The sequence below is a fragment of the Dendrobates tinctorius genome, unplaced genomic scaffold (assembly GCF_039654945.1).
Source record: "Dendrobates tinctorius isolate UK_male_01 unplaced genomic scaffold, ASM3965494v1 ptg000021l, whole genome shotgun sequence".
Classification (NCBI taxonomy): Eukaryota; Metazoa; Chordata; class Amphibia; order Anura; family Dendrobatidae; genus Dendrobates; species Dendrobates tinctorius.
In genome coordinates this window covers 8,866,009-8,887,920 of record NW_027361689.1, presented here as the reverse complement: position 1 = coordinate 8,887,920, position 21,912 = coordinate 8,866,009, and the positions used below count along the sequence as shown (strand labels likewise).

Genomic DNA, 21,912 nt, shown 5'->3' with positions numbered 1-21,912 from the left:
CTGGCCACAATATGATATTACAATCTCATTGAATATATGTATTGCCCTTACAAATATGCTGGCCACAATATGATGTTAAATAACACTTAATAGGATCCATGTGAACACGTAATACCACAAAAAAGGCCAAAATTGAGTCCCTCAATATATTCCTCATGTATATATATGTGGCAAATAACCCCAAGGACAAAGGTCAGGAGGGAAGGGGAATGGGGAAAGGAAAGACAAGGAAAACCATCACAAAGATGAGTATAAAGAAAGAACGAACTTCATACATAAAAGTCCATATCATTAACACTCCACACGGAGTCTTCAAAAAAGAAGTCTTCAAAGGGGGAAGCCAACGAACACATCCTCCGTCTCCTGGACGTCTATGGGCCACAACCAATGTCGGAACTCTTCTCCGAATTCCTTCGTGGGTATCATTAGATTCCTTCTTTATAATCTGGAGCAATAAACTTGTGTACCAAAACGACCCCGTACACCCGACCCTAATAATAAACTTAAATAACAAAACAAAATTAAATTAAAACCAATGCATAAAAACTACCGCACCATAGTATGCCAAAGCACAGTCCCAAAATACGAGACTGAAATCATAAGAATGGAACAAAAGACAAACTTTCATTTAATCCGTTGGGATGCACCGTATTAAGCGTCCAAATCCAACGCGTTTCTTTTTGAGCTAAGCGTTGGGAGATTTTTCCACCCCGAATCCCCATATCTATCATGTCAATGCCCTTAAATTTAAGGCCACTGCTGTCACAATTATGGTGTGACTTGAAGTGTCTCGGTAGAGTCTTCAGCAAGTGCACCTCATCCTCATTGGCCGCGGCTTGTATGCCCAGCACATGCTCCCTGATCCTGACCTTCAATTGTCTGGTCATGAGACCTACATAGATCAGGGAGCACGGGCATGTGGCATAATAAATCACATTACGGGATAGGCAATTGATATTTTTCTCAATTTTACAGTGTTTCTGCCCTGTAGAATCCGTAAACTTGTTATCCTTGATCATATTAACACACGCCACACAATGACCACAAGCCGCACTGCCACCTTTCTTGCTACGGGTAAAATTGTCCAAAAAGGTCTTAGGTGGATCCCCAATGTAATGACTACGTACAAGATGGTCTCGTAGATTCCTAGCTCTTCTAAAGGTAATTTGTGGTTTATCTGGGATGATCTTTGCTAGAATGGGGTCAGTTTGCAGGATGTTCCAGGATTTATTCAAAACACCACGTACATGGTCAGACCGGGCATTAAAGGTGGTAATAAATCTCGCTATCTCTGATTTCTTCACCTCATCGTCAATTTTATACAGAAGAGTATCTCTATTGCTGTATTTGGCCCGTAAATAGGCCCTCATAGTTGACCTGTTGCTATATCCCCTTTCTGCAAAACGACCCCTCAGGTCCCTTGCTTGAGTTTCAAACTCTTCTTCTGTTGAACATAGACGTCTGTGGCGTAAAAACTGGCCTACCGGTACAGAACGTACCATGTGTGTCGGGTGTGAGGAGGATGCATGCAGGAGCATGTTTGTGGCAGTAGGCTTTCTATAAATAGTGGTCTGTTTATTCCATTCGGGACCCCTCCTCAACAAAACATCCAAAAACTCTATCCTATCTTGATCATACGAGGCAGTAAGATGAATGTTAAGGCCATTGCCATTTAATTCTAAGATGAACTTGTCTAATGACCCCGTATCCCCCTGCCAGATCAATAGAATGTCATCTATGTAGCGCGTCCAAAGGGGGACGAGCTCCATAGATGACAGTTGATCTGACATCAGGAGGTCTCTCTCCCACAGCCCCAGGAACAGATTGGCATATGAGGGCACGAAGGCCGCCCCCATAGCTGTCCCTTGGAGCTGCAGGAAGAAAGACCCCCTGAACGTGAAGAAGTTATGCCTGAGGGCAAATTCTAGAATTTCCAAGATAAGAGTCCTAAAACAAAAGGAAAAATTGGATGTGGATAGAAAGAAATCAACTGCACGTAATCCGTCACTATGGCGGATATTCGTATACAACGATTCCACGTCCATAGTGACCAGAAGTGTGTCATCCTCCAAGGTAACAATACAAAAATGGTGGGGGGAACAAGAGGCGCAATAGTGCCCTATCACTAGTGACACTAGAAGTATGAGCGGTATAATACAGTTCCACTCACCTATTCCAGTTGTGTAACCCACAACTGGCTTGAGAGCATATCACAGAATCAGCTGCTGCAGGACCTCCACCAACCACTCGCACGTGGAAAAACCTTCAGAAAGTTGTGGGAAGCAGGGTGTGTTGCAGTCCGCGCTGCCGAGATTCACAAATCACCTGGGATGCAAGATGTTGTAGCAGTGTACTCCTTTATTTCCTCCTACGCGTTTCGGCGCCCTTCCTGGCACCTTCCTCAGGGATCCCTGAGGAAGGTGCCAGGAAGGGCGCCGAAACGCGTAGGAGGAAATAAAGGAGTACACTGCTACAACATCTTGCATCCCAGGTGATTTGTGAATCTCGGCAGCGCGGACTGCAACACACCCTGCTTCCCACAACTTTCTGAATCCTCCAAGGTAAGACCATCCATTTTACGTAGCAGTTGATTTGTATCCCTGAGGTAGGATGGCAAATCCTCCACCAGCGGCTGGAGGAGGGAATCCAACCATTGATTGATACACTCCAAGTAGCCCCCCCGCCCCGAGACTATGGGTCTACCCAGGGGGCACTGTATGTTTTTATGGGTCTTGGGGAGGAGATAAAACGTTGGTATCATGGGTTCAACTACTATTAATGCTGTAAAGAGTTCCGCCGAGATAATATCGGCATCTCTGGCTCTTGTAAGAATCCCCTTCAACTGTGCACAGTAGGCTGACAAGGGGTTAAACGTCAGTCTCTTATAACACGTAGTGTTAGAGAGCTGACGCATGGCTTCCTTTTCATACATTTGTTTGGGCCATAGTACGATGTTTCCCCCCTTGTCCGCCGGCTTTATCACAATATCAGGGAGACTCTTTAGATAGCTCAAACGTTTTCTCTCCTCCCCAGTCAAGTTATCCCTCTGTATATACTGTGGAATCTTAAGAAATTCGTTACTAACAACTTTAACAAAAAGGTCAATGACACCACAGTTCGAAAGGAGGGGGAACTTCTTGGAGCGTACCCTCAAAACCGGAGGAATCTTGCCTCCCTCGATGGATGAATGTTCCTCCGCCAACTCCTCAAGAATTCTCAGGGCCGACTGTTCTTTTTCTGTAGGAAACAATTTATTTTTGTTATCATCGAAGAAAAAACGTTTAAAAAGTAAAGATCTAGCAAAGATGTGTAGATCTTTAATAGCTGTAAATCTGTCAAAACCCGCCGTAGGTGAGAATGACAGACCTTTATATAGCAAATCACAATCAGCTTTAGTAAGCACGTAGTCACTAAGATTGATTACCTTGTTATCCCTACTTGGGCCTTCAGGTGAACGATACCTCTGTCTTTTGTATGGGTGAAAGTTGTGATTCCTTGTTCGCCCATAATTGGCCCTAGATCGGGTAACCATGGAAGCAATGGAAGCTCCAGATTGAGTACTAAGTGACGAAATCGAAGTGTTAGAAACACTGCGATGTCCTACAGATAGATTGCCGGCATGTCTTTTCCATTGATACACAATTTTATCTTGATAATCTTTAATGTCCCTGTTGAATTTTGAGGCCTGTGTATCATTGATTTTCTTCACCACAGTGTCCACTGATTTTTCAAGATTATCCTCGTACAATTTCAATTGTTCCACAGAACAGCCAGCCCGGAGATCTGCCAAGGCCTGATCAATCTCCTTATCAAGACCACTAATAGATTTTGAATTGTAGTTAATCAGTAATTTCATTAATGCAAAAGAACATGTCCCACATGCCTCCTCCCAACACGACACAAATTCGGCATCCTCAATGGGGAAAGTGGGTAGAATGCGGACCTGTAAGCCCCTTGGAATCATGTCTTTCACGATATATTTCTCTAAAAATATTCTACTCCACCAGATCTTCGTTCACTTAACGAGTAGTTTCTTAATAGATTCAAATAAACCATCATTCCCATGACCATCAGCCTGCATACCACTTGTCCCGTCCCGTCCAAAGACTTCATCAGCTTGACCCAGCCAGGATTTTTCCCTGGCCCTGTAGTCCATTCTACCAATGCAAAAACCTGTGCAAAACACAGAAAAAAATTGACAAACCACAATAGCAATGGTATAGCATTGCATCCTGTATGTCACAAGTTGACTGTCCTATATATTGGACTGGCTGCGCATGTTGAATCCGTGTATAATAATAACAAAAATGGGAAAAATAGTGCCCGTATCTATTCCCCATACGTGCTCTATAGATTAAGCAATCAAATCCCATTCAAATACTGCCACAAGGCAGAATCATCTTTATTGCTAGAGCACACTATGGGAATATAGGGAAGATTACCAGCACTATCACACATGCGCCCAAAGTACCCTGAAAAGGTTACTTCCCCGCAATAATATTACCTCACTGAAGGTTCAGGATGACCGGGCGGGCTGCTCGTCTCCCCGACGCGCATTTCGGAGCTCTGGGGCTCCTTCCTCAGGGGTCGTAATCAGTAGATGCATGGTGCACATTTTTATATATGTCCGCCGGAAGTGCCGCGGACACGCCGCCCGCCGCTGCACTGCAGAGGTACCTCCCACCGCTGACGCGGCCGGAAACACGCGGGCCCACGTGGTCCGGCACCCGACACCGGCTGGGCACGTCACACAGAGGAGCAGTAGGCGTCGGGTGTACGGGGTCATTTTGGGACACAAGTTTATTGCTCCAGATTATAAAGAAGGAATCTAATGATACCCACGAAGGAATTCGGAGAAGAGAAGACTTCTTTTTTGAAGACTCCGTGTGGATTGTTAATGATATGGACTTTTATATATGAAGTTCGTTCTTTCTTTATATTCATTTTTGTGATGGTTTTCCTTGTCTTTCCTTTCCCCATTCCCCTCCCCCCCCTTCCCTCCTGACCTTTGTCCTTGGGGTTATTTGCCACATATATATACATGAGGAATATATTGAGGGACTCAATTTTGGCCTTTTTTTGTGGTATTACGTGTTCACATGGATCCTATTAAGTGTTATTTAACATCATATTGTGGCCAGCATATTTGTAAGGGCAATACATATATTCAATGAGATTGTAATATCATATTGTGGCCAGTATATATATCTATAACGGTAATATGAATATATATTAATAATTGTAATCATGGTCTGTTATTACATTATACATGGTGATATAAGATATCTATATATGCAGCACCATGTTTTCTTTATGTCTTCCCACCCCCCCTCGGTTTCCCCTTTCCCTCCCCCCTCCTTCCCCCTTCCTTTCTTTCCCCTGTATTAGGGTAATGTCAGGAAGATCCTCCGATTGAGGATTATTTGTAGAAATATCATTAATAATACGAGGAGAGAGTTATAATATATCAATATTTTCCAATATATGTATAATTTTATGTATTATGTCCGGAGCATTTTAACTCTAACCTTGTCCTTTGTTATCTGATTCCCCCCTATCCCCTTCCCTATTTTAAATCATTATGCGGTTTTGGTTTTTTGGTTGTTTTTATTTGTCCCGTTGTGGGTGTTCTGTTCACTTGCCCTATTGCAATATGGCCGCCGGGGTCATAAGCGCCGCGCATGCGCGCCTACTGCTCCTTTGTGTGACGTGCCCAGCCGGTGTCGGGTGCCGGACCACGTGGGCCCGCGTGTTTCCGGCCGCGTCAGCGGTGGGAGGTACCTCTGCAGTGCAGCGGCGGGCGGCGTGTCCGCGGCACTTCCGGCGGACATATATAAAAATGTGCACCATGCATCTACTGATTACGCCCCCTGAGGAAGGAGCCCTAGAGCTCCGAAACGCGCGTCGGGGAGACGAGCAGCCCGCCCGGTCATCCTGAACCTTCAGTGAGGTAATATTATTGCGGGGAAGTAACCCTTTCAGGGTACTTTGGGCGCATGTGTGATAGTGCTGGGAATCTTCCCTATATTCCCATAGTGTGCTCTAGCAATAAAGATGATTCTGCCTTGTGGCAGTATTTAAATGGGATTTGATTGCTTAATCTATAGAGCACGTATGGGGAATAGATACGGGCACTATTTTTCCCATTTTTGTTATTATTATACACGGATTCAACATGCGCAGCCAGTCCAATATATAGGATAGTCCATCTCTACCCCCTAATCATTGATAAAGTCCTTTTAGGCGTACTATTTACTTCCTCACTCTTTGGTATTTTGAATATGAGTAATGGTTTATTTTGTAACGGGGTTTGACTGTGGCTAGACTGCTCATTTTACATTTTTGCACTATTTGCACTTTGGTTGCTATTTTGCACGTCCTCCAGTTGTCCTTTTCTGTCCGTTATCTAATAAAGACGCTTTATATTTTAACATTGTGGATCTATGGTCGCATTTTTTCTGTGGTTTTCCACATTCCCTACAGGATTACAATAATGTATAACTAGGGTTGGACTCAGATGCCGAGGGTACACCAGTGGCATTGACTCTAGTGGCCCACCCTATGGCTTCCAAAAATGGTTTTATTATTTTTTAATTTTTTGGCCTCTCTCACGAAAACGTGTCTTTTAGCAAACTATACAGTGGGCAAAAGAGACCTCTATTGTGCACTGCACTATATCAAAGTGTTTCTTGTTAAGCAACTTATTTATTGTAGTTAATAGCGGAATATGTTATTTACAATCAGTAGTTTTTCACACTAGTCCTAGGTAGACCACCTAGCCTCTCAATCAGTTTACAGAGAACCTGTCATGTCCCCCACACCCTCAGAACCACCGCAGTTGTGTCTACACATATAAACATCCTGCCTAACAGTCCCTGTAATACATTACACACATAAACAGATATTTAGAAAAAGTATTTCTAAAGTCAATTTATCATATGTAAAAGAGGCCTTTGTCTAGTCTATTGCACTCCCGATCATGCACATTGAGCCTCTCTGAAGCCAGGACGCGTACACCCAACTTCAGACGATCCATACAGTGAGGGGAAGAAGCCGCGCATGCGTGAGGTGAGTATAGCGCTAGCGAGTCATGTTATCACATCCACAGGGGCATGATAACATCTAAGTGGGCCATCTAGTCTGGGAACAATAACACCCCATCGACTTGTCAAAGCCCTTACATATCATAAATGGACTTTAGAAATGCTTTTTCTAAAGATCTGTTTATGTTTGTAATGTAATAAAGGGACAGTTAGGCAGGGAAATTATATATGCGGACAAAACTGCTGGTGGATCTGGGAGACGGGGACCTGACAGATTCCATTTAAACAATATTCAAAGTGAAGCAAAATGTTATCCAGCAACTTCAAATGGAAACGTTTACAACAATGAATCCACCTCTGCCGCCATCTATCCACTCATAGAGGGTCTTTCACAATTGACTTGGGAAATACCCTATAACGTGAGATATATGTGGGGGTGTATAGCAGATTCACGCCAATAATCTTTTCCATCTGACTCTGGTGAACATTTGCGTTATGTTAAGCTAGGTTCACATCACACATCGGATGCACTAACGCTGATGGCCAAAAGCAACTTTTTTCTTCAATCATGTTAACGGATGCGCTAACGCTAGGTACCCGTGACTCGGCATGCGTTAGTAATGGAGGTCTGTGCACAGCAAACGTGTCCGATCGCTGAGCGTTAGACATAACGTACCCGAAAACGCAGTAGGCCACATTCGAGGGTGCGTCACAAAGTAACAGAACATCGCTAACGCATGCCGAATTTGAAATGCGTTAGGATGCGTTACGATAATGGCTGGAAATGTGTGCATTAAAGCATCCGTTACATAGCGTTAGTGCCGCTTTGTGACGGATGCGTTATACAAATGGCACCTAATACGATGTAAACCCAGCCTTAATCTGACATTTATCTGTTTTTTTCTGCCATAGTGGTTGTGATATCCTGCAGGCACTGCTGTCTGGGAAGAGCCAGATGGGTTTCACAGGATTCACGTGATTCAGCCAGATGATCCCATTGAATATAAGATGAGGCCACCCGGATCCAGCATTGAGCCAGCAAAATGGCAAAGCCTCAGCATGGTGTGATTTCCAGCCACCTGCTTTGCTGGCTCATGATCGGCCTTCCATTATAGTCAATAGGAGCATCTGGCTGTATCTTGAAAGTGCTGGATTCTGTGAATTCCATCTGACTTTTCCTAGACATAAGAGCCTGCCAGATTTCACAATGCAAATGTGAATGACTTTTGATGCTGTGGGTTTAGATGGAGCACCTGTCCTAGCATCTTCACTGCAGGAACCAAACTACAACTCCCAGCAGGCCCTGAAGGTTTGACTCTGGCATGACATGTTGGCAGTTGTAATTTTCAGGGGGAAGGTTAACAATAGAATCTCTCAGTATGGCGACAGTCTGGCTTGCCTGAAGCACATCCCTCACTCCTCAGCCGGGATCACACGCAATGTAAGCCTGCTGCCACACTCTGCAGACTGGTGGTGGGACACAGGGGTCCTCAGTGTCTGCCTCGTGCCACATGCGCGAGAAGCAGGGAGCATAGAAAGTACGTAAGGAGCCTAGGGCCAGAGTCAATGGCCCAGGATGTCCAGCAGGCTCACGTACAGGGCCAGACTGGGACAAAAAAGCTGCCCTGCCACACAAACCCCACCAGCCCACATACTACACATGTGGTCAAAATTGTTGGTACCCCTCGCTTATTGACAGAAAAACCAACCCATATACACTGCTCAAAAAAATAAAGGGAACACTCAAATAACACATCCTAGATCTGAATGAATAAAATATTCTCATTGAATACTTTCTTCTGTACAAAGATGAATGTGCTGACAACAAAATTACACAAAAATCATCAATGGAAATCAAATTTATTAATCAATGAAGGCCTGGATTTGGAGTCACACAAAAAATTAAAGTCAAAATGAGGCTCAGTATTGTGTGTGGCCTCCACGTGCCTGTATGACCTCCCTACAACGCTTGGGCATGCTCCTAATGAGGCGGCGGATGGTCTCCTGAGGGATCTCCTTCCAGACCTGGACTAAAGCATCCGCCAACTCCTGGACAGTCTGTGGTGCAATGTGACATTGGTGGATGGAGCGAGACATGATCTCCCAGATGTACTCAATCGGATTCAGGTCTGGGGAACTGGCGGGCCAGTCCATAGCTTCAATGCCTTCATCTTACAGGAACTGCTGACACACTTCAGCCACGAGGTCTGACATTGTCCTGCATTAGGAGGAATCCAGGGCCAACCGCACCAGCATATGGTCTCTCAAGTGGTCGGAGGATCTCATATTGGTACCTAATGGCAGTCAGGCTACCTCTAGCGAGCACATGGAGGGCTGTGCAGCCCTCCAAAGAAATGCCACCCCACACCATTACTGACCCACTGCCAATCTGGTCATGCTGAAGGATGTTGCAGGCAGCAGATCGCTCTCCATGGCATCTCCAGACTCTATCACATCTGTCACATGTGCTTAGTGTGAACCTGCTTTCATCTGTGAATTGCACAGGACACCAGTGGTGAATTTGCCAATCCTGGTGTTCTGTGGCAAATGCCAAGCATCCAGCATGCTGTTGGTCTGTGAGCATAACCCCCATCTGTGGATATCGGGCCCTCAGACCATCGTCATGGAGTCGGTTTCTAACCATTTGTGCAGACACATGCACATTTGTGGCCTGCTGGAGGTCATTTTGCAGGGTTCTGGCAGTGCTCCTTCTGTCTTTCCTTGCACAAAGGCGGAGGTAGCGGTCCTGCTGCTGGGTTGTTGCCCTCCTATGGCCCCCTCCACGTCTCCTGGTGTGCTGGCCTGTCTCCTGGTAGCACCTCCAGTCTCTGGACACTACGCTGACAGACACAGCAGACCTTCTTGCCACAGCTCACATTGATATGCCATCCTGGATGAGCTGCACTACCTGAGCCACTTGTGTGGGTTGTAGAGTCCATCTCATGCTACCACGAGTGTGAAAGCACAACCAACATTCAAAAGTGATCAAAACATCAGCCAGAAAGCATTGGTACTGAAATGTGGTCTGTGGTCCTCACCTGCAGAACCACTCCTTTATTGAGTGTGTCTTGATGATTGCCAATAATTTCCATCTGTTGTCTATTCCATTTGCACAACAGCATGTGAAATTGATTGTCAATAAGTGTTGCTTCCTAAGTGGACAGTTTGATTTCACAGAAATTTTATTTACTTGGAGTTATATTCTGTTGTTTACGTGTTCCCTTTATTTTTTTGAGCAGTGTATATATATATATATATATATATATATATAGTGCCTTGCGAAAGTATTCGCCCCCTGAAACTTGTCAACCTTTTCCCACATATCATGCTTCAAGCATATAGAAACCAAATGTAAATCTTTGGTGAAGAATCAACACCAAGTGGGACACAATTGTGAAGTTGAACAAAATTTATTGGTTATTTTAAATTTTTGTGGAAATTCAAAAACTGAAAAGTGGGGCGTGCAATATTATTTGGCCCCTTTAACTTAATATTTTGTTGTGCCACCTTTTGCTGCGATTACAGCTACAAGTCACTTGGGGTATGTCTCTATCAATTTTGTACGTTGAGAGACTGAAATTCTTGCCCAAACAGCTCGAGCTCAGTGAGGTTTGATGGAGATCATTTGTGAACAGCAGTTTTCAGCTCTTTCCACAGATTCTCGATTGGATTCAGGTCTGGACTTTGACTTGTCCATTCTGACACCTGGATACGTTTATTTGTGAACCATTGTAGATTTGCTTTGTGCTTGGATCATTGTCTTGTTGGAAGACAAATCTCAGTCCCAGTCTCAGGTATTTGCAGACTCCAACAGGTTTTCTTCAAGAACGGTCCTGTATTTGGCTCCATACATCTTCCCATCAATTTTAACCATCTTCCCTGTCCCTGCTGAAGAAAAGCAGGCCCAAACCATGATGCTGCCACCACCATGTTTCACAGTGGGGATGGTGCGTTCAGGGTGCGGAGCCGTGTTGCCTTTATGCCAAACATATCATTTAGCTTTGTTGCCAAAAAGTTCGATTTTGGTTTCATCTGGCCAGAGCACCTTCTTCCACATGTTTGGTGTGTCTCCTAGGTGGCTTGTTGCAAACTTTAAATGACACTTTTTATGGATATCTTTGAGAAATGGTTTTCTTATTGCCATTCTTCCATAAAGGCCTGATTTGTGCAGTGTACGACTGATTGTTGTCCTATGGACAGACTGTCCCACCTCAGCTGTAGATCTCTGCAGTTCATCCAAAGTGATCAAGGGCCTCTTGGCTACATCTCTGATCAGTCTTCTCCTTGTTTGAGATGAAATTTTAGAGGGACGGCCAGGTCTTGGTAGATTTGCAGTGGTATGATTCTCCTTCCATTCCAATATGATTGCTTACACAGTGCTCCTTGGGATGTTTAGGGTACGTGCACACGCTGCGGATTGGGGTGCTGATTTGCCGCGCGGATTTTGTAAAATCCGAAGGTAAATCTGCAGGTCAAAAGACCTGCGGTTTTACCTGCGGATTGGCCTGCGGTTTTGCCCTGCGGTTTTTCATCTCCACAATGGAGGAGATTGCAAACCGCAACGGAATCTGCAGAAAGAATTGACATGTCAATTCTTTCTGCGGTTTTGAAACAGCAGGAAAACCGCGCGGAAAAATCTGCACCGTCTGCACTGCGGTTTTTAATATCCATAGGATATTATGGTACTGTACACCGCAGCTAAAACTGCTGCAGATCCGCAGCGGCCAAATCCGCTGCAGAACCGCAGCAGAATCCGCAGCGTGTGCACACACCCTTAAAGTTTTGGAAATCATTTTGTATCCAAATTCGGCTTTAAACTTCGCCACAACAGTATCACGGACCTGCCTGTTGTGTTCCTTGGTCTTCATGATGCTCTCTGTGCTTCAATCAGAACCCTGAGACTATCACAGAGCAGGTGCATTTATACGGAGACTTGATTACACACAGGTGGATTATATTTATCGTCATTAGTCATTTAGGACAACATTGGATCAGAGATACACAATGAACTTCTGGAGTGAGTTTGCTGCACTGAAAGTAAAGGGACCGAATAATATTGCACGCCCCACTTTTCAGTTTTTGAATTTCCACAAAAATGTAAAATAATCAATAAATTTCATTCAACTTCACAATTGTGTCCCACTTGTTGTTAATTCTTCACCGAAAATTCACATTTGGTATCTTTATGTTTGAAGCAAGATATGTGGGAAAAGGTTGAAGAGTTCCAGGGGGCCGAATACTTTCGCAAGGCAATATATATATATATATATATATATATAATCTATATATAAAACTGAATGTATGTATGTATGTGTGTGTATCACCAACCATCACGAACTTTCACCAGAGCTGTTCAAAAGAAGCTGAGCTATGATTGGTTGCAATGAGCAACAGTTTTCCTTGCAACCAATCACTAAGCATCTCTCATTTCATCAGAGCTGGTTAAAAGAATCTGAGTTGAGATTGGTTACTATGAGCAAGTTTTCCCACTTGACAACACCTCAGCAGACACTGACATGGTGGGAGAAATCTAGCATCCCTGGGAACATAAGCTCCCAGCCATTGTCTGTCCCCCAGAAAAAAGCACAGAGCACATGACAGAAATGAATCCCCCCTCCCATGCCCATATATACATCCAGCGTCGGACTGGAGCACCTTGGGCCCACCAGAGAAAATCATTCTTGGGGCCCACTATGTAGCCACATAGAAATAAATACAAGACCACCAATTGTGCGGTAAAACAGTCTAATATCAGGGTATAATATATGGTAGTACACAGCTTAATTATGTAGCACAGTTTGGGGTAGCCCCCTCATAGAATATAAAGTAGCCCCCCTTATAGAATATAATGTAGCCTCCCTTATGGAATATAATGCAGTCTCCTCATAGAATATAATGCACCCCCCCATAGCGTATAATACTGCACCCCACAAAATATAATGCAACCCTCTCATAAGTTATAATGCCGCCCCCCCATAGAATATAATGTAGCACCCTCATATGGCATAATACAGACCACCTAATATAGTATAATGCAGCCCCCACACAGAATATAATGCAGCCCCCCACAGAATATAATGTAGCCCCCTCATAGGGTATAATGCAACCCCCCTAAAAGGGTATAATGCAGCACCCCTCCACCATTGTCCTCATCACCACCTCCATCATTGCCTCCTCCCCCACTACCATTGTCCTTTCCACCACTACCATCATTGTCCTTTACACCACAACCATCATTGCTTTCTCCCCAAACACCTTCATCATTGCCCATTCCAACACCTCCATCATTGCCTCCCCCCACCACATCATCATTGCCTCCTCACCATAATCACTGCCTCCCCCACCACCATCACCGCCTCCTCAGCACCATTATCATTGCCTCCTCACCACCATCATCATTGCCTCCTCACCATCATTACTGCCTCCCCCACCACCATCATCGCCTCCCCCACCATCATGATTGCTTCCTCACCATCATCACTGCCTCCCCCCACCACCATCATCATCGCCTCCTCACCACTATCATTGCCTCCCCCTCCACCATCACCTCCTCACCACCATCATCATTGTCTTCCCCCCACCACCATCATCGCTTCCTCAGCACCATTATCATTGCCTCCTCACCACCATCATCATTGCCTCCTCACCATCATTACTGCCTCCCCCACCACCATCATCGCCTCCCCCACCATCATGATTGCTTCCTCACCATCATCACTGCCTCCCCCCACCACCATCATCATCGCCTCCTCACCACTATCATTGCCTCCCCCTCCACCATCACCTCCTCACCACCATCATCATTGTCTTCCCCCCACCACCATCATCGCTTCCTCATCACCATTATCATTGCCTCTTCACCATCATCACTGCCTCCCCACCACCATCATCATCGCCTCCTCACCACCATTACTATTGCCTCCTCACCACCATCATCATCATTGCCTTTCCCCCACCACCATCGCCTCCTCGTCACCATTATCATTGCCTTCTCACCATCATCACTGCCTCCCCCACCATCATCATCATCGCCTCCTCACCACCATCATAATTGCCTCCTCACCATCATCATTGCCTCCCCCTCACCACACCATCACACATACAGCACCTCACAGACAGCACCGCACCACTCTCTCACACACACAAAGCACCGCACAACACACACAGCACCACACCGCACACACACAGCACCGCCCGCACACACACAGCACCACACCACATACACACAGGACCACACCACACACAGCACTACACCACAAACACATAGCACTGCACCACATACACACATACACAGCACCGCACAACACGCACAGCATAGCACCACACAACACGCACAGCACAGCACCGCACCACACACACAGCACCGCACCACACACACAGCACTGCACCACACACACAGCACTGCACCACACACACAGCACCGCTCCACACACACAGCACCTCTCCACAAACACACAGCACCGCTCCACCGATACACACACACAGCACCACTCCACACACACACAGCACCGCTCCACACACACACAGCACCGCACGACACACACACTCACCTCTCCGCATCATCCAGCCTCGCTGAGTCAGACAGGAAGTGTTGGGCAGGCCAGCAGGAAGGAGGACAATGTCAGATCACGACTCGGATAATTGGATCCCTGCAGCTCCACTCCGGTCAAAAGCTGCAGGGATCGCAATTAGGGTTCGGCCCCCTTTAGTGGGCCCAACTCTGGGGCCCCGACTCAGCAGCACCAGCGGGCAGTGTTAGCTGCAGCTTGATGGCTAACACTGATGGCTGTTAAAGAGAAATGGTATTCACGCCTCTCCACACTCAAGGGGGCATGGCAAGGTGTGAATATTCATTTATGTTTAGCAGCGGGGACAGGGGCTTGTCTCCAGCTGCTGCTCTTGGCAGCGGGAGGGTCCCCCTTGACTCAGGGGCCCCATAGCAGCTGGGTGTGCCGCTATTAATGACAGACCACTGGCTGGGGGCCCCTGGAGCAGTGGGGGCCCTAGGCAGCTGCTGGCCAATATGGCAGCAGGTGTCAGAGCGAGGGCCCACTGGAGAATCCTCCGATTCTCCGGTGGGCCAGTCCGACCCTGTACACATCACACATCATCCATTCCATAGGCACATCTTCCCTCTTAAAGGGATCTCCGGTATGGAAGTCAGGGCAAATCCATCCAGCGCTTTGGTTTTGACCCCAGGCCTCTCTTAAAGGGATCCCTGGTATGGAAGTTAGGACAATTCCACTCTGCTCTGTGGTTCTGACCCCAGAGTCTCTTAAAGGGATCATTGGTATGCAAGTTAGGGCAAATTCACTCAGTATTTTGGTACTGACCCCAGGCCTTTCTTAAAGGGATCTCCGGTATGGAAGCAAGGGCAAATCCATCCAGTGCTTTGGTTCTGACCCCATGCCTCTCTTAAAGGTATCCCCAGTATGGAAGTGAGGGCAAATCCACTCTGCACTTTGGTACTGACTCCATGCCTCTCTTAAAGGGATCCCCGGTATCAAAGTCAGGGCAATTGCCTTCAAATGCTCTGGTACTGACCCCAGTCTCTCTTAAAGGGATCTTCTGTACAGAAGCTAGGGCAAATCCCTCAGCGCTCTGATTCTGACCCCAGGGTTCTATTAAAGGGATCATTGGTATGCAAGTCAGGGCAAATCCACTCAGTGCTCTGGTTCTGATCCCAGGATTTCTTAAAGGGATCTCTGGTATGGAAGTTAGGGTAAATCCCTCAGTGCTCTGAGTCTCACCCCAGGCTTCTATAAAAGGGATCATTGGTATGGAAGTCAGGGCAAATCCACTCAGTGCTCTGGTTCTGACACCAGGCCTCTCTTAAATGGATCCCCGGTATTGAAGTTAGGACCATTCCAGTCAGCGCTCTGGTTCTGACCCCTGGCTGACGGGATGATGTGGGATATTAGGTGTAGTAGGCCAGTGGCTCTGGCTGACAGGATGATGCGGGATATTAGGGGGAGTAGTCCGGTGGCTCTGGCTCATGGGATGATGCGGGATATTAGGGGTAGTAGTCCGGTGACTCTGGCTGATGGGATGATGTGCGATATTAGGGGTAGAAGTCCAGTGGTTCTGGCTGATGGAATGATGTTGGATATTAGGGGTAGTAGTCCGGTGGCTCTGACGGGATGATGTGGGATATTAGAGGTAGTAGTCTGGCGGCTGTGACGGGATGATGTGGGATATTAGAGGTAGTAGTCTGGCGGCTGTGACGGGATGATGTGGGATATTAGTGGTAGTTGTCCAGTGGCTCTGGCTGACGGGATAATGTGGGATATAAGGGGTAGTAGTCCGGCAGCTGTGATGGGATGATGTGGGATATTAGTGGTAGTTGTCAGGTGGCTCTGGCTGATGGGATGATGTGGGATATTAGGGTTAGTAGTCACTTGACTTTGACGGGATGATGTGGGATATAAGGGGTAGTAGTCCGGTGGCTCTGGCTGACGGGATGATGTGGGACATTATAGTGAATGTGGCTATGTGGAGTGGGCGGGGCTCTACGCTCAGCTTTATATATATAGACATAATCATTATAATCTGTCATAACTAACTGTAGTTAGTTACCACCCCCGGGCAGCGCCGGGCTCTTCAGCTAGTATATATGTAATGAATGGAAGCGGAGGCAGAGATGGTGAATTTCACCTTTGTTTTTGTTTTTTTAAGTGGAACCTCGGGACCACGGTCCGGGGGGCTCCGAAGGGGGCGTGACTAGTGAGCCCCGGGCACCCGTAGTAAAGCCCCTCAGGCACGGCCAGAATGGAATACCCGGAGGACACAGTTGCTACCTCCATTTAGACCCTGAAAACGTGGCAGCTGTCCCAGCGGGACTAAAAGGGATAACAAAAGTTACAGCAGAGTCCGTAATGCGCTGGGTCCTGGATCCGGTTGGTTGGTAAGGAGTCGGTTCCAGTGACCTTCACACAGTCCTTGGACTCGGATGGCTGTAGGCGGAACGGGATGGCTTAGGCCCAGATGGTTGCTGATATAACCAGGTAACACAGGATACTGATATGCTGTGGAAGCAGAGAGCATTAGAGAATGCACCGAGACTGCAGATGCAGCGAAAACAGGTTAGCATGCGAACCGGATGAAACAATGATAGATACTCGTTGCTCTGGCGCTCTCCCTATGGAGGAGAGGCCAGAAATAGCAGCCAGTGCGCTGCCATTGGTTAATTGTATTTTTTTAATAATGTGCGCTGCCCCTTTAAGAATGCAAGAGAGCGGGCGGGCGTGCCCTAATAGTCTTAGCTACAGATCTCCTCACAGGGCGCCTGGAGGAGGAGTCAGGAGTGAGGACAGAACGCTGAGCAGCAGCCTGAGAGGCTTGAGGTGAGTGCTCAGAACGAAAAGCAGAGGCAGGCCTGGACGCAGCGCCAGGACGGGGGCCAGGTGTAACAGCGACAGACCTGGGCGCAGCGCCAGGATGGGGACCGGATATAACAGTATCCCCCTCTTTACACCCCCTCTTCTTCAAGCCTGCGTAGAACCATTTAAGGAGGAGAGGAGCCTGGATGTTCTCCCTAGGCTCCCAAGATCTCTCCTCAGGACCAAAACCCTTCCAGTCCACCAGGTAGTAGGTCTTACCCCTTACTTTTTTTACGGCCAGGATATGTTTTACCTCAAAAACATCATCCTCCGAGACAGGGTCAGGAGTGGTACCTGGATCCTTAAAGAAGGGTCTCAAAACTACTGGTTTGAGGAGAGAAACATGAAAGGAGTTAGGCACACATAGAGAAGTGGGCAACTTCAGTTTGTACGAGACTGGATTGATCTGTCTCAAGATCTCAAATGGTGCGATGAACCGGGGACCCAATTTGTAGGATGGCATCTTTAACCGGATGTACTTAGAAGAGAGCCATACCTTGTCTCCGGGGCGAAAAATAGGTGCATCCAAACGTCTCTTGTCCGCATGCCTTTTCATATGCTGGGAGGCTTTCTCCAGAGCAGTTTTGGTATCCCTCCAGACCTTAGAGAAATCTTCGGAGAAGGTATCGGCAGCTGGAACGCCAGATGATCCGGAGATGGGAAGAGGTACTCCGGGTTGCAATCCGGAGACAATGTGAAAGGGAGACTTTCCAGAAGATTCACTTACTTGATTGTGTTAAGAAAATTCGGCCCAGGACAGTAAGTCTACGCAGTCGTCATGATGGGCATTAACAAAGTGGCAGGAATCCAGCCAGGATTTGATTTGTCCTCTCCACTTGTCCATTGGATTGGGGATGGTACGCTGAGGAAAAATCCAGTTCTATTCTTACCAGTTTACAAACTGCTCTCCAGAATCTTGAGGTGAACTGTACTCCTCTGTCGGACATGATGTGGAGAGGGAAACCATGAAGACGGAAGATGTGCCGAATGAACAGGTCCGCCAACTCAGGAGCAGTTGGAAGACTGGGTAGTGGAACGAAGTGAGCCATTTTAGAGAAGCGATCCACCATTACCCACACCACAGAACAGCCAGATGAGATTGGGAGATCTGGGATGAAGTCCATCGCGATATGTTGCCAGGGAGCAGACAGAATTGGAAGAGGCTGAAGCCTACCTGCGGGTAGATGCTTGGCTGTCTTGTTATGAGCACAGGAAGGACAGACTGTGACGTACTCCAGAATGTCCTTTGCCATGGCAGGCCACCAGTAGTGCCGGGAGATGAGTTGCAGAGTCTTTCTCTGGCTGGCGTGCCCAGCCAACTTGGACTGGAGACCCCACCGAAGAAAACGAGTACGCTCAGAAGCTGACACAAAAATCTTCCCGGGAGGCAGCCGGGCAAGATCAGTAGAAGCGACCATGACTAACCTTGAGGGTTCAATGCTATGCTGTGGTTCCTCTTCTTGATCAGGAGGTAGAAAGGCTCTGGAAAGAGCGTCTGCTTTGACATTTTGGTCAGCTGGGCAAAAATGAAGAACAAAGTTAAAACAAGCAAAAAACATTGCCCAGGGGGCTTGACGAGGATTCAGCCTTTGTGCAGTTTTGAGGTAAGCAAGGTTCTTGTGATCAGTGTATATGACTACCTGATGAAGAGCTCCTTCTAGAAGATGCCTCCACTCCAGCAGAGCCAATTTGATAGACAACAATTCCCGATCCCCAACAGAATAATTCTTCTCTGCGGAAGAAAAAACCACAGGAATGCATTTGCCCAGAGGACGATTTCTGGGTTAGTACGGCTCCCGTACCTACTGAAGAGGCATCGACCTCAAGAAAAAATTGTTCATTGGAGTTAGGATGATGAAGAACAGGTGCGACTGCAAAGGTCTTTTTGAGAGAAACAAAGGCCTCCTCAGCCTCAGGAGGCCAATCCTTCGGATTTGTACCTTTCCAGGTTATTGCTGAGATGGGTGCCACTCGGGTGGAGAAGTTAGGAATGAATTGCCTGTAGTAGTTGGCGAAGCCCAGGAATCGCTGTATGGCCTTCAACGCAGACAGACTAGGCCACTTGAGTACAGCCGATAACTTCTCTGGATCCATTTTTAATCCTGTGGAGGAAACAATGTAACCGAGGAAAGGCAAAGAGGATTGTTCAAAGAGGCACTTTTCAAACTTAGCGTACAGTCTGTTCTCCCTGAGCCTCTGTAAGACCAGGCGCACTTGTCTGCGATGCGAGACCAAGTCAGTAGAAAAAATCAGAATGTCGTCTAGGTAGACAACAACACACGTGTAAAGCAGGTCCCTGAAAATGTCATTGACGAACTCTTGGAAAACAGCGGGTGCATTGCTTAAACCAAACGGCATTACCAGGTACTCGTAGTGGCCATCACGGGTGTTGAAGGCTGTTTTCCATTCGTCTCCATCTCTGATTCAGATCAAATTGTATGCACCTCTGAGATCCAGCTTGGTGAAGATTCTGGCCCCTTGGAGACAGTCAAACAGTTCTGAAATTAGAGGCAAAGGGTACCTGTTTTTTACTGTGATCTGGTTCAGCCCTCGGTAGTCGATACAGGGCCGCAGGGATCCGTCCTTTTTCTTCACGAAGAAGAAGCCTGCTCCTGCCGGTGACGATGATTTTCGGATAAACCCTCTGGCCAAGTTCTCCTGGATGTAGTCCGACATAGCCTGAGTCTCTGCCTGGGAAAGAGGGTAAACTCTCCCACGGGGAGGAGATGTTCCAGGAAGAAGGTCTATTGGACAGTCATATGACCTGTGGGGGGGAGTTTTTCAGCCTCCTCTTTACCAAAGACATCAGAGAAGGACCAGTAAGCGGATGGTAATCCAGGCAGGGTAGCAGGTTGGACTGGGGGTGAAGCTGGTTCAATCCGGGTTAAACAACAGTCCGAGCAGGAATCTCCCCAATGTAGAATTTCGCCTGTTCTCCAATTATGGACTGGTTCATGTTTCTGAAACCAAGGCAAACCTAGAAGCAAGGGGTGAGACAAACCAGGGTACACATAAAAACGGATTCTTTCAGAATGCATAAGACCTACCCGGAGTTCCACTGGCTCAGTCTGGAACTGGACGGGTTCAGTCAGAGGCTGGCCATCAACAGCAGTTACTCGCAATGGGTTGGGAAGAGCCTGAACTGGTAAGTGGTAGCGATCCACAAGCGTCTGCTGGATAAAGCTTCCGGTGGCTCCCGAGTCCAACAGACAGAGTCCAGAAAATTTTATTGCTACGCAGGTCACGGAGACTGAGATCTGCAACGAAGGAGAGGAACATTCTCTACCTAGGGTGGCCTCTCCTACCGAGCCTAGGCACAGGAGCTTTCCAACTTCTTTGAACAGGAGCGGATCAGGTGTTTGGAACTACCACAGTACAGACAGCTTCCGTCTTTGCGATGCGCCTCCTGGCGGCGGCTAGCCAGACTTACTCGATCTACCTCCATAGCCTCGGGAGAAGAGGATGAGGTAGACGTTTTGGAAGAATTAGAGTCCAGGTGGTAGGACCTCCTGTCACGCTTATTCTCCATGGAACACTCCTGAAAACGCAGGTCAATCTGGGTCGCCGAGGAAATCAGGTCATCCAAGATGGTAGGCCTGTCCCGTCCCACCAGCTCATCCTTAATTTTTCCAGATAGGCCCTCCCAGAAGGTAGCCAGCAAGGCCTCATTGTTCCAGGATAGCTCAGTCGAGAGGGTGCGGAACTGAACAGCATACTGAGCCACCATGAGGGCTCCTTGGCATAAGTGAAGCAGGGCAGAAGCAGTCAACGTGACTCAGCCGGGTTCATCAAAGGTCCTGCGAAAAGTCTCTAGGAAAGATTGAAGATCATTAACCAGCGGGTCTCCTCTTTCCCATAACGGATTCAACCAGGCGAGAGCCTCTCCTGCTAGATGTGACATAATGAAGCCCACTTTGGCACGGTCAGAAGTAAACATATGCCCCAAGATTTCGAAATGCAGGGTACACTGATTGAGAAAACCCCGACACTGAGTGGGATCACCATGGAAGCGGGTAGGAGCCGCCAGGCGGGGGCCCTTGCTTGTCATGACAGCAGGTACCTGGGTGTTGCTAGATGAACCAGGAGCAGCCGGGTTCTGCAGAGAATCCATGCGGGTGGACAAGTTACGTAGATACGTCGTGATCTTATCCTGTTGATCTCTTAAACGGGTCACCTCTTGGCTCAACTCCAACGTCGGAGGCCTCTGGGGTCCAGCGGATTCCATGGCCGGAGCAATCTGTAACGAATGGAAGCGGAGGCAGAGATGGTGAAGTTCACATTCGTTTTTATTTTTTAAGTGGAACCTCAGGACCAAGGTCCGGGACGCTCTGAAGGGGGTGTGACTAGTGAGCCCCGGGCACCCGTAGTAAAGCACCTCAGGCAGGGCCAGAATGGTATACCCAGAGGACAGAGGTGCTACCTCCAGTTAGACCCCGAACACGTGGTAGCTGTCCCAGCGGGACCAAAAGGGATAACAAAAGTTACAGCAG

At 47.3% G+C, this 21,912-nt stretch overlaps 1 long non-coding RNA gene across 1 annotated transcript in view; it reads right to left on the bottom strand.

Annotated features, from left to right (window-relative positions):
- Positions 1–201: 201 nt before the first annotated feature.
- The window catches only part of LOC141083718 (uncharacterized), an 80,630-nt gene continuing 58,919 nt past the window's right edge, over positions 202–21,912 (bottom strand). The window contains exons 2-3 of the long non-coding RNA XR_012230798.1: positions 3,149–3,237; positions 202–502 (exon numbers count right to left, since the gene is read on the bottom strand). This is a non-coding gene — a long non-coding RNA (uncharacterized lncRNA). The remainder of the gene's footprint in view (positions 503–3,148; positions 3,238–21,912) is intronic.